Genomic DNA, 12,838 nt, shown 5'->3' on the forward strand with positions numbered 1-12,838 from the left:
GTCCACATGTCCCCCTACCTCCAAAAAAGTTAAATGTTTGGGCCTGGCCCTGGGAGATGGGATTCCCCAGGGGCGAGATCGGCCTGGGGAGGGGGACTGCATGGGGAGATGGCAGCTTGTTATCACGCTAGATCTGCTGTACCATACTACTCATCCCATACAATGGTATATTTTGGTTTGTTAAACACAGCCGCTGAAGAAGGTGGTTTTGCTGAAACGCGTTGCAGGGGTTGAATAAAGAATAAGACTTTACTTTTCATCTCATACCAAGTGCACTTGCAATGCCTCAGAGGTGTGTTATCATATTTTTGTTGTGGTGCTGCACCCGACTTCACGTGGCGCTCCTGTGGGGATATTTCTGCATTGGCTGCAATTTTGTGATAATTTCAGCTGCTGTCTGGAAAGTTTTGGGTTGATCGTTCAAGTGGGGGCCGAGACAAATGTAGGGGGGTCTCAAAACACGTTTCGCCCATTCATTTTTTCAGAGGGATTTTGAACAGCGATAGTCCTGAATCCACTTGACAGAATTACACCAAATTTGGGAACAGGTAACTCTTGGTCCAGAAAGCAGTCTTTATGTTATTTGGTATAAATCCATGTGGTAGTTTCAGGGAAATTAAAGTCAATACAAATTTCTACATATTGGGATGCAAAGGATTCGCAGCCCCCCCATCTCGTGCTGAGATCTGATTGGCTGCCAACACTTCAACAAGGACATGTTGGTAGACAAGTTGGGAGTCAGCTTCAGCCGAGTCCCAGAAAAAGAGGTTAAATATAAAGAAAAGGGGCCAGGGTAGTGACACTCTGACCTTTTGCTCTGGTGGTAGGGTCCCAGAGGGACAATCCCCTGGGCTAAAAAGCACTTTTTTGGTACGTGGTCACAAATCCATTGTAAATTTAAAAACAAAATAAAGCTCATGCTCCTGTGCTTCGTTTATCAGAAGGCCCTGGGTGGGCCAAGACCAAAGGGCATTGCTTATTGGAGTGTGGATAGGCTGTCGCATGTCCCCCCACAGCCCTGGGGACCACCACCTCAGCAGGGCTATACTAAAAGAATGAAAGGTGTCTGTTTTGAACCTCCTGAAACCGCTGGGACCACCACCCCCCAAGGCTGTTTGTTGTAGGGGGCCGTGTAGCTCCCCTCGAGGAGCCACTGTTGGCCCTGGGGACCGCCACCCTCCAGGGCCAGCTCCTGCTATGTCCTGGTGTGCCCACCCTCAAGACAAAGCTTTGAATGCTGCTGCCAAGCCACAGTCAAGCCACAGCAACCACAGCAAACACTTTGCTCTTATGAAGGGAGAGTTGTGAAACAGCTCTCCCTTCATCGGAGCAAAGGTTTCCTCTGAGTGTTTGCCCTCGGAGATGCGGGCAGGCAGACAGAGCATCACGCTCTCTGTCACTGCAAAAGAGGCAGGGAGCCAGCTGGGACCGTGGGGGCATTCAGGCTCCCTCCATGGTCCCTAACATTGAGACTGGGTGCTCTGGTGGGCACCCAGGTCAAACAGCTGATCCCCAGGGGATGGGATCCCCAGGGCCAAGATTGGCCCTGGAGAGGGGGGCCACCCTACACCCTCCACAGAAAAACAAATAATTAGGCTGCACACCAGGGGATGGGATCCTCGGGCCAAGATGAGCCTAAAGAAGGAGGATGCAGGGTCCCCCTTCACAAAAACATTAGAGACCAGGCCTTGGGAAAAAATTAAATGATACTACCAGGCCCCGGGAGATGGGATCCCTGGAGTCAAGATTGTCCTGGGGGGACACACAGCCCCCTCTCCAATAAAAATCAATATTTATGCTGGCCTTGGGGGATGGGGCTCCGAGGGGCAGATATCAGCCTGAGGAGAGGGGCCATGCAGGATTGAGTTGTTATAGGGGTTTGTCCCAGTGCACCCACTGTGCATGGCCAAAGGCTGTGTGCAGTGCAGGGTTAGGTTCTTATAAGGGTTAGTCACAGGGACTGGCCACACTCAGACACACACAGACACTCATGCACATACTCACAGACCCACACTGATATGTACACTATTACACCAACGACACACTACTGTACACACTGATACACCCAGACACACACTTATGCATGCACTAACACACTCAGACACACTCAGACACACTGACACATGCATTGATACACTCAGGCACAGACTGTAGGAGGCTGGCTCTCAACATAGTGTACAAAAATGATGTGCACTGTGTAGAGAATCCAAGCAACCCCACCTTGGAATCCAGAGGTAAAAGGCAGACTACCTAATGCTCTGTTTCTGTGATAGTGTGGGCGAGCAGTTAGGCTAATCTTGAAGATGTGCTAAGCATTTTGTTACCCACAGTATCAGTAAATGTGGATACATATTCAAGAGAAATACCAATTTACAAAAATACATCAGATTTTTATGACATTTTGAAGACTAAGACAATCAAAATCAAGTAAGTTCTCTTTAAGTTATGATTTTTCAAAGTTTAGCAAAAATAGCCTTTTTGTTCGTAATTCCTTACTATCGGAATCAATGAGAAAAAAAGGTTAATAATATCAGGCAATGTTCACATAAGTGTCACCTTCTATTTTAAGGTTGAGGTCATCGAGATGTCCTGTGGAACAGCTGGAGAAATTTGAGCAGTTCCCTGTTCAAGTTGGAGCAGCGGCTGAATTTCTTGAAGCTGATGTAGAACAGAGAAGGTGACTACTTGGCAACACTGAAGAGGTTGACTTAAATGTAAGTCTGGTGGGTCCCCTGGGACTGAAGAGGTTGCAAGGGGTTAGAGACCCCTAGAGCACAGCTGGTTGTCTAACTCACAGGCCATGGATGCCGGGTGCAATGCAGATAGATCAGCCAAGGGTTGTGCATCAAGGACTTTTTAGAGCCAAGTGCAGGTCACTTTGAGGGAGGATTGCATATTAGCAGGGTCACTCTGAGGGGTGGTTCTTTGGGGTTCTGAAGTCCCTCGACTGGGGTTTTCTTCTGGTCCTGGGAGACTCTGGAGTGGACTTTTCTTCTGGCTGTATGATGTTGGGGGTCCAGTACCACAGGCTATGGCATGTCTCAGTTATTGGAGGTCATAGTGCCACCAATCTCGGCACACTGGCAGGATTTGACCCCTGGATTTGTTAGGTAGAATTTTGTCTGGCTGCTCTGTCTGGTTCATTGGTCAGGGGCCGGTCAGTGAGCTGTACTGCACTGGTTTCATGCCTGCAGGGTGTAGGGAGTGATGCATTCACTCAGAGGAGGTTCCTGGTGATTTTCATAAGTTTGAAGGTCCACTGGGGATTCTTAGAGTCCGTCTGATATCCAATCGACCCCTCAGCGGCGATTGTCGAGTCCTAGGTGCAGCAGACAAGGTTTGGTATCTTTTTCTTCTTGCAGCAGGACTTCTGTTCTCGAGCCTTTTGCCTTCTTTGTAGCTGGTCTTCTTGTGTCCACCAAATCTGATCTGCAATTCTAGGGATGCGCATTAAATACTGCACTTAGTAGGTGTTAAGGGGAGCACCTGGTAGTGGCCAAGGGGCCGCCTACCTTAGGGTGACAATACCCACTATGTGACCACTTCCTGTGGGTAGGGGTCAGATCCGTAACACTGACTGGCTATTTTCCTGCCATCCAAGATCGAGGAAAATGAAATCAAGTGGTCACTTTGCTTGCCACACCAGGGAGGTGGTGCAGGATGAGGGGGGCACTCCTCCTATTCACCAGTTTTCCCACTCAAAGTGGGGGAAACTGTTGGGCAGCCATCTCCTGCTAGCTGCAGAGTCAGGGTCAAATTTTAAATGCGGCAAAGGCTTTGAAGCTGACCCCTGGACCTGGGTGCCTGTCTGGAGGAGTAAGTATAGCACCTCCAACCAGGGAAAGGCTTTGTGTTTTGGCTCCTGAGTGCACAGGCTGTCACTCCAAGAGTCCAGGTCTATGCCTGGGGGTGGCAGGCTGGTAAAAAACAGTCAGCAAGCGTTAAAGAGCTGTTAGCTTTTGCAGGGGGCACATATAAGGTCCCCTCTGGGTACATATTATAATAAATCAAACACTGGCATCAGTGTGGGCCTATTGTTATGAGTTTTCTGATACCAAACAACCCTGTAGTCAGTGAGGCCATCATGTAGTTGAGAAACTCGTAATGAAGAAGTGTCCAGCACATGTATTTCCTATGGCTTCTCTGTAAACTTACTATTTCTTAAGGGTTTGTAAAGACACAGTAGAGACATATTTGCTCATGCAAACATATGCCCTCACATGCATTATAGTGTACCCTACTTTAGGGCTGTACGGCCTGCAACGGGGTGACTTACCTATAGTGCATGCAGTGCTAGTGGACAGGACACTCTTTGTGAGTGCCATGTTGAGTTTCAATTTTTAGATACACCTTGTCATGCACTTGCAATGGCAGTATGCCTGAGGCTTGTTGGAGCCTCTCAGAGTAGTACCATTGGCGCTGCTGCTCTGGGGGACCCTCTTCAGTACCAATGCCCTAGGGACCGGGTGTACCACTTACTAGGGACTTACAAGGGTGGCTGAAGTGCTAATACATAGTAAAATTTTGGGGAAAGAGATCTGGCCCTGGGAACCTGTTTAGCAGGGGCCCAGAGCACTTACAGTTTAAAACCACCTCATCTTCCTGGAAAAAAGTAGGGTGCTACCATGTCAAATTAGGCCCTTTCTCATGCCACCTCCCCCCCCCCACCCCACCCCCCAAATAAAAGGGGATGAAACTACCCTTCTCCTGTGGGGTCTTCATTCCCTAACTGGAAAAACCTGGAAAAGGCCGTCTGCATTGGCATGGACAGTCCCAGGTCTGTGTTCCTGTTCCACTTTGAAGTCCATTCCCTGTAGAGATATTGACCACCTAACCATTTTGGGGTTTCCACCTTTCATCTGTTAAAGCCACCTGAGAGGCCTGTGGTCTGTCTGAACTATGAAGTGAGAGCCAAACAAGTATGGCCTCAGCTTCTTCAAGGCCCAGACCACTCAAAGGCTTCCCTCTTTATTGCACTCCATTTTTGTGCCCTGGAGAATAGTCTTCTGCTTATAAAACCAAAAGGCTGGTCATGTCCCTCATCATTTGTCTGGGCTAGTACTGCTCCTATACCAAGGTCGGAGGTGTCTGTTTGTACAATGGACTTCTTGGAGTAATCTGGAGCTTCCAGGACTGGGGCAGTGCATATTGCATCCTTCAGAGTATCAAAAGCCTTTTGGCAACTCAATGTCCAGTTGATCGTTTTGGGAATGTTCTTGGAGGTACGCTCTGTGACGGGGCCCACAATCGTGCCATAATCCTTCAAAAACCTCCTATAGTATCCAGTCAAGCCAAGGAATGCCCTTACTTGGGTCTGGGTAGTTGGAGCTTCCAAAGCTAGAATTGTCTGGATCTTCGGCTCTAGTGGCTGAACTTGGCCTCCACTTACCAGGTGGCCCAAGTACACAACCTTGATAGTGAGGCCTGCCTTTTGCGGGGCCTCAAGGACATTTTCAAGGAGGATTTCAGCCCAGCCAAGACTTGCTTCACCAACCTCTGGAAGGTGGCAGGGTCAATCTTTAATCCAAGGGGCATGAGCTTAAAATGATAGTGCCCACTTGGGGTGGTGAATGCTGATTTTTCTTTTGCCTAATCTGTCTAGGAGCTCATGAGCTCTTGTAGTTGGGTGTGCCTCTGTTTTTGTGACTGAGTTGAAGCTGCTGTAGTCCACACAAAATCAAATTTTCTTTTTCTCTACTTTGGAGTGAGGTTTGGGGACTAAAACTACTGGACTAGCCCAGGGACTTTTGGAGGGTTCAAAGACATCCAAATCCAGCATCTTTTTGATTTCCTCTTGGATGCTCTCTCTGCCTATATATTTTGTTTTTGACAGGCAAGCTGTCACCAGAATCACATCATGGGTACACCAGTTAATCCTACCTGGGGTCAGAGAGAATAAATCAGCATACTGGTTGAGGGCTTGCCTGCAATCAGCCGGCTGTTGGTCTGTGAAGGTCTCTGACAAGACCATTCTATCCACAGAATCATCTTGTGGGTTTCTGGAGAGGAGATCATGGAGAGGATCACTCTCTTCTTCCTGTCCCTCATCTGTAACCATGAGCATGGTCACATCAGCTCTGTCAAAATAGGGCTTCAGGCAGTTGACATGTATAATCCTCTCGGGAGTCTTGCAACTGCCAAGTGAAACCAGGAAGGCAAAGTCCCCTTTTCTTTTAAGTATGGGATAGGACCCACCCCACTTGTCTTGGAGAGCCCTAGGACAACAGGCTCCAATACCAAAAATTCTGCACTGGGTGGAACTCCAGCACTACAGCTTTCTGGTCTGAAGATGCTTACTTGCTTGCTGCATGTACTCAGCCATCTTGGAATGAAGGCCAAGTACATAGGGCCAGACGTATCATCACGGCCCTTGTGCGATTCGGAAATATCGATTTTTAAGAAATCGCCATTTCCGACTCGCAAAGTGCCATGTATCACATTTGCGATTCGGTAATAGCGATTTCTTAAAAATCGCAAATGCTATTACCGAATGGCAAATTGCGATACCGGCCCCATTCACGGCTATGGGCCTGTTGGCCCATATCTGCGAATTTTTTGCATTTCAATTTTGGAAATGCAAAACCCCAGGGTGCTGGGGGGCTAGGGCCCCCTCTGCTGTACCCCAAAACATTTTTGGGGGACATGTAAGGTGCACACATGCCAGAAGGGCATGTGTGCTTTACATGTACAATTTAAAAATGCATCTTAAATGCATTTTTAAATTTTGCACATGGTTACCACCAAGTTCAACTTGGTGGTAATTAGCGATTCCTAAACGCCAAAATCGCATTTAGGAATTGCTTCATACATGTGCTAAGAAATCGCAAATAAGGAATTCTTATTTGCGATTTCTAATTTAGAGAGTCGCAATTTGCGACTCTCTAAACAGGGTCACAATTTTAAGGAATCGCTATTTTAGTGATTCCTTAAAATTGCGTTCAGAATGTATTTCATACATTCTGAACTGGCATTTTGCATTCGCAAACGGGCATTCGCACCGTTTGCGAATGCAAAATGCTTTCATACATTTGGCCCATAGTCCACAATGTCCTGCTTAGGCTCTTCCCAGCCTTTCCTCACAAGACTCAATCGATCTCTAACTAGATGTCCAAACAAAAGTTCAAAGGGGGAAACCATACTCCCTTTTGTGGTACTTCTTTTTAGGCAAAAAGCAGACATGGAAGTAAGACATCCCATCTCCTTCTGACAAAGCCACTTCCCTCTATCCAACTACTCCCCCAAGTAAAAAGACACCATTGTCATGGGATGGATCCTTATAACATTGTCAGCATTGGTGAAAGGATATGTTTTCCCTATCAGGTACTGATCTGAGTAGACCAGGTGCTGGATAACCATGGTGACATTATCCGCTGTGTCCCTCATGGATTAGACCCATTAATCAAACAGTGCTGTCTGTATTTTTCTATATTAGTGGGCGAGGCAGCACAGGATACATCTACCCCTCCCTCAGTGACTAATTTTGCCTCTGTGGGTTCACCCACATGGTCATGTCATAACCGTGATCTCATCTCGAGACTGGCAACTGCATTTACAGTAGGTGGACTGGAGGCATTTTTCTTGTTTTTACAGCTAGGGTCTCCAGTTTTGTGCCTTTTGTTTTATTAATTATGGCACCAAGTCTTGCTGGGATCAAAGTTCCTACCTTTGTTCTCACCCTTGGGTGTAAGCAGTCTCATGGCCAACCCTCCTGAATAGGTTTTTCGGGGACGGATGTAGACTCTTTGCCTTTATTTTGGTTCCTATCTTTCCCTTGGGATTGCTTTTTGGCCTTTTTCTTTTGGTCCCCCTCACCTGTGGTTGTTTTAATCACCCTTGTCTTGACCCAGTGGTCTCCCTTCTTCCCTAACCCTAGAAGAGAAAGTGGACCTAGGTCTACCAGGAACTGATGTTGTTTTCCCTTGTAACAATTACTCAAAAGATGTTCTTTCATCAGTAAATTGTAAAGACTATCAGAATGATGTACTTTGTTACCTTCTAAATAGCCTCCCATCATTTTTACTGAAAAGTCCACAAATTCTGCCCAGGACTGACTCTGGGTTTTTCGAGTCTTTCTAAATGTCATTCTGTATTCTTCCGTTGTTAGCCCAAAGCCCTCTTTCAGGGTAACATTCTGGGGTCACAGGTCCTGGTAGCTGCCTCATTCAGTGTCAGGTGTCTGTCCTTGCATTTTCCTGAGATCAGTTCCCACAACAGAAATCCCCAATGTCTTCTATCTAGATCCCTGTCAATTCAGGATCTCTCATTGGCAGAAAACCAACTGGTGATATTATCACCCTCTGTATTAGGTAAGACAACTCCTTTGGGGAGTTGTAGGTTGAAAGACTTCTCCTTCACCCTAGTTATTTGTATGCTGCCACCAGAGATGAGTCCTAGGCCCTACTCTCTTCTTTCATTTCAACTCCAGCAAGGGGTCAGGTTGAGCTCCTTACACTGGTCCCTGCATCAGACATTTTACTTACTTAAGTTGTGACCTTTTTAACTTTTGGAAAAACTTCGGCAAACTTACACAAACATTTGGAAACTTTTTCTAGGGCCTAACTATAGCAAAGACTTTTAATTTCTAATCACTCTTTTAGGGACTTCACCAGGGCCCTAGCAATTAATTTAAAAATTTAGAAAAATAGTCAAATTGTAAAAATACAACTAAAGACAATTTTTAGAGTTTTCATGTTATTACGTAGTGACAAAGTGGTATCAGCTAATGCAAAGTATTGTATCCCACTGCTGAGCCACCAAATGTGGGAGGCTGGCTCTCTATATAGTGCACAAAAAAGATGTGCACTGTGTAGAGAGTCCAAGCAACCCAACTTTGGTATCCAGAGGTAAAAAGTAGACCACCTAATGCTCTGTTTCTGTGGTATTGTGGGCGAGCAGATAGGCTTATCTTAAAGAAGCGTTTTTTGCACTCACAGTATAAAAAAATGTGGACTCACACTCTGAAGAATAACTTGAGACCAATTTACAAAAATACTTCAGACTTTTATAAAAATTTCAAGACCAAGATCATCAATATTTGGTAAGTACTTTTTTTGTCATGATTTTACAAAGTTTAGAAAATATATTCTTTTGCCCATAATTATGCAGATAAAATCAAACAGAGGTGCCCCTACAAAACATAACAGCCTGGCATGGTGGTTGGCTTGTCTTTCCCAGTCTGCCACTACCAGACAGAAATCTGGACTCCTGGGGTGAGAGCCTCTTCTCTCATGAGCCAGAACACAAAGCCTTTTCTGAGTAGAGGTGCTTCACCTCCTCCCCTAGCCAGGCATACTGCACCAGTGGTCAGCTTTAAAGGTGCAAGTAATAGTTACCTTAGGGCACAAGTTATAGTTACTTGAGATACATCTAAGTATACTGGTGAATTTCTATGGTTTGGTACCTTTAAAATATGAGCCTAATTATAACGTCCCTGTAACCTTTGGTCTTTAAATGATACATATATCACGAGTGCAAAAACAGTCACCTTGATTGCGGGTGAGCTTTACAGGTTGGTAAAGTAATAAGTATTAAAGGTTGTTGCTGGTGTTTATGTTGCTGGTGCTGGCTATTGTGAGACAAGAATGCCCTCTCTGGAAGTTGAAGGTGGCACCCCAGAATTGAGGAGTCAGACTCTAAGTTCCAGCTGTTCTTCCTCCGGGTCTCTGGTTTGCTCAACAATCCACCCCTTGTATTTGGAAACATCGCTTTCAAAAAAGGAATGAAAGTGGGCAGAATTGTTTTGTACCATGGATTAAGTAGTGTGGCACACATGTACTCTTTGGGCAAGATTATGTCATTTTGCAGCACTGCATTACAAGCCAAGCGAAGGATTAAGCTCTCAGCCAAGCCATGAGCTTCTGGGCTTTTTTGTTCATACCTGCGACAGTGAACCTTTCAGACACCTTCTTTAGCCGGTCCTGTAGCAAATGCAACAGTGGGGTAGCTTGGCCCACAGTACTGTCCTCCTTGCTAACTTCCCGTGTGAAAATCTCAAAAAAGAGTAGCATCTCTGTCAGGCATTTCACTACAAACGATTTCTCCATGATTATGGTCATAGCTTTTCCAATTGCATCCCCTTTACTTTGAATGTCATAGTCATTTATCTGTTTGTGCTGCTCAAACAGACGTTGCAACATGTAATAGGTTGAGTTCAAACGTGCTGGCACCTCGTGTATCAGAGCTTTAATTGTTACTCTGTTAGCATGCTGAATAGTCTGCAACTGCCTTTGGGCTTTAAAAGAATGGCTGGAATGAGTGCAGATTCTTCTGCAGGTGGTCAGTATTTTACTATGTCTTCTTTTTTTAGAAACACTTGGACAACCAGGTTGGTGCATTTCAGCAAACACAGGACCCTTAAATAGCCACCATCTACCTTGGCCTTGATTATAATACTGCCATTGCCCATAGCAACACATCAAATTCAGAGACCTCTGGGTCACAGACATTTAGACACCTTACAGTTAAATGTGTCCAATATGTTTGCAGCTGTGTGTGATTTTCTTCATGGTGAACATGACTATTATTGCATGCTGCTGAACTCTCTTAAAACATTCTTCAGGACTAAGAGATGTAGATAGCTGTTGCCTTTCCCCAGCAAAAGAGATCCAGTGTGCAGTGAGGCACATGTAATCAATCGCCTGACAACTGGTCCACATGTCAGCCATCAGGTGGTTATTGTGAACAGCACTTTGCTGCAAAGCTTGTCCAACCACTTGCAGCACATCATGAAGCAGCGCTGGAATGGCAACTAAGGCAAAATGGGTCCGATTTGGAATCTTCCATTTCGGGCAGATGGTCATCACAAATTCAAATAATCCCAATCCTTCCATAGTAGAAAAAAGGATGTCAGCTTCCCATTGTACAAACATGCAGTTGGGTGGTTGTGGTCTTAGGGCCCCTCATGCCAAACATGCTCATAATAGGAACATGAATTTTCTTTTTTTCTGGGGCCACTGACGCAGCTGACTTTCAAGAAGTAGGTGGTGGTAAACTCAATGTGTGTCTTGGGGCAGCCAATGTATGACGTTGTGCCTCCATCCGACTCTGAGTCTTGTGTAATTTTGAGGTTGCAGAGGTTGATGAATCTGGCGCTCTGTTGGGGACAAAGCTGCTTTGCATGAAGATGTCTCCCTCTTCTCCCTCATGACCTCCCACCATGATTGGACTTGTAGGTGATTTTTCACGGCTCTCCTCACCTGCACCATGACCATACTCAGCAATGTTTTTAAGATGTTCTTCCCACCAGATTGCCTGATGTTTTTTCAAATGGGTCGCTTGGCCACAGCACCATAATGTGAACTAGGCTTACCTCAAAGAACACTTGTGTGGCAAATGAAGCATTTTGAAATGTTCTCCTTCTGTGTGCTAAGCATAAAAAAGTCCCAAACTGGGGAGGAATACATTCTTAGTGGGATAGTGCAAAATCCTGAAGAAGAATGGAGGTAGGTGGGAATGTCATTGATTGCATCTCTGCAGTGCATACTTCTACTGAAGTAGGCATTGTGCAGATCTCAGCTGGGGCTTTACGAATAGGGGAGCTGGTGGGGTTACCTGTGCCACATCCCTCGAAGTAGGTTGAATAGGACGAGTAATGTCAGACTCCTCTGTGCCAGCTTCCACAATGACTGGCTAATTGTCATCATCCTTCTAATCATCCCTTTCCGTATTTCTAAGGTCTTCAGGAAATTTTCTTTTCCCATGCCTCTCCTGATATCTCTCAGACTCAGCCATTGTCCACTTCATGTCCCAGTCATCATCATGAGAAGTGGTGCTTTGAGAAGATGGTGGACTACCCTTCCTTTTTCTTGCTGTAGATCTGAAAGTAAATGATTCTAAAAAAGGAGGTTCTTGCTCAGCAGGTAGCACAACCTCCTGTTCTGCTCCAACTTTAGGAAGATCTACTATTGCTGGCTGATGTCCACTTTGCTCTGGTTACTGAAACGAATGGGTACTTCTTTGCAATCGGGACAAACCCAATTCAATTTCACTGCTCGTCGGTGTCACCTTAAGTGCAGTGGCTGCCTTGCTGACAGGAATGGAATTGGGTTGGGGTGGTGCTGTTGATGCAGGAGTGCTGCTTTCGGATTCCTCCCCAGAAGCCGGTGTAGCAGGCACACGCCTCCCAAAAAACATTGTGGTTTGCACGCCACTGGTGGAAGGATACTTCTTCTAACTGGCCTCTTTCTTGGAAGCAATTTTTTTGGGGTCATCTTAAAGCTCTCTGTTGGCAGTGGCACTAAGCTGCACAAACAGTAGGGATTGGAGGACTGTCATCACTGTACAGGCCTACTGTTTGGCAGTACTGTGGGTGATGTCTCTTCTTCTCTTGTGCACCTAAAAGCAAACGAGCAAGAAAAACATTTAGTGAAATCTGGTATTGATGCAGTTTGAATTAGTACAGCCTAAGGCAATATAATTTAGTGTGGTTGATTACTTAGGTAATAAATGACAGCTTATCCAACCATTTTAAAGTCAAATCACACCACCATACCATACAATTTCACTTCCAATCACGATAACACAACATACAGATAGAGGTATTTGCAGTATGTGCATCTACTCTAAAGGAGACATGTGTGCAGTCAGGGAGGTGCATGGGTAAACTGAATAATCCTTAAAAAACCTAAAGGTTAGTGTGTGCCTATGGCAAGCATGGTGGTCCAGAGGGAAATCTTTAAAAAAAATAAAAGATGCTGATGTGTTTGCAGTACATCTACTCTAGGGCAGGAAAATGAATGCTGTTGTGCAGTTGTACGCCTATGGTGGAACGATGGATCAAAGGAAAATGCAAAACAAATGACAAATAAGAATGGAAAAAATATCAAAATAATATAAAAAA

The sequence above is a fragment of the Pleurodeles waltl genome, chromosome 11 (assembly GCF_031143425.1).
Source record: "Pleurodeles waltl isolate 20211129_DDA chromosome 11, aPleWal1.hap1.20221129, whole genome shotgun sequence".
NCBI classification, from domain to species: Eukaryota; Metazoa; Chordata; class Amphibia; order Caudata; family Salamandridae; genus Pleurodeles; species Pleurodeles waltl.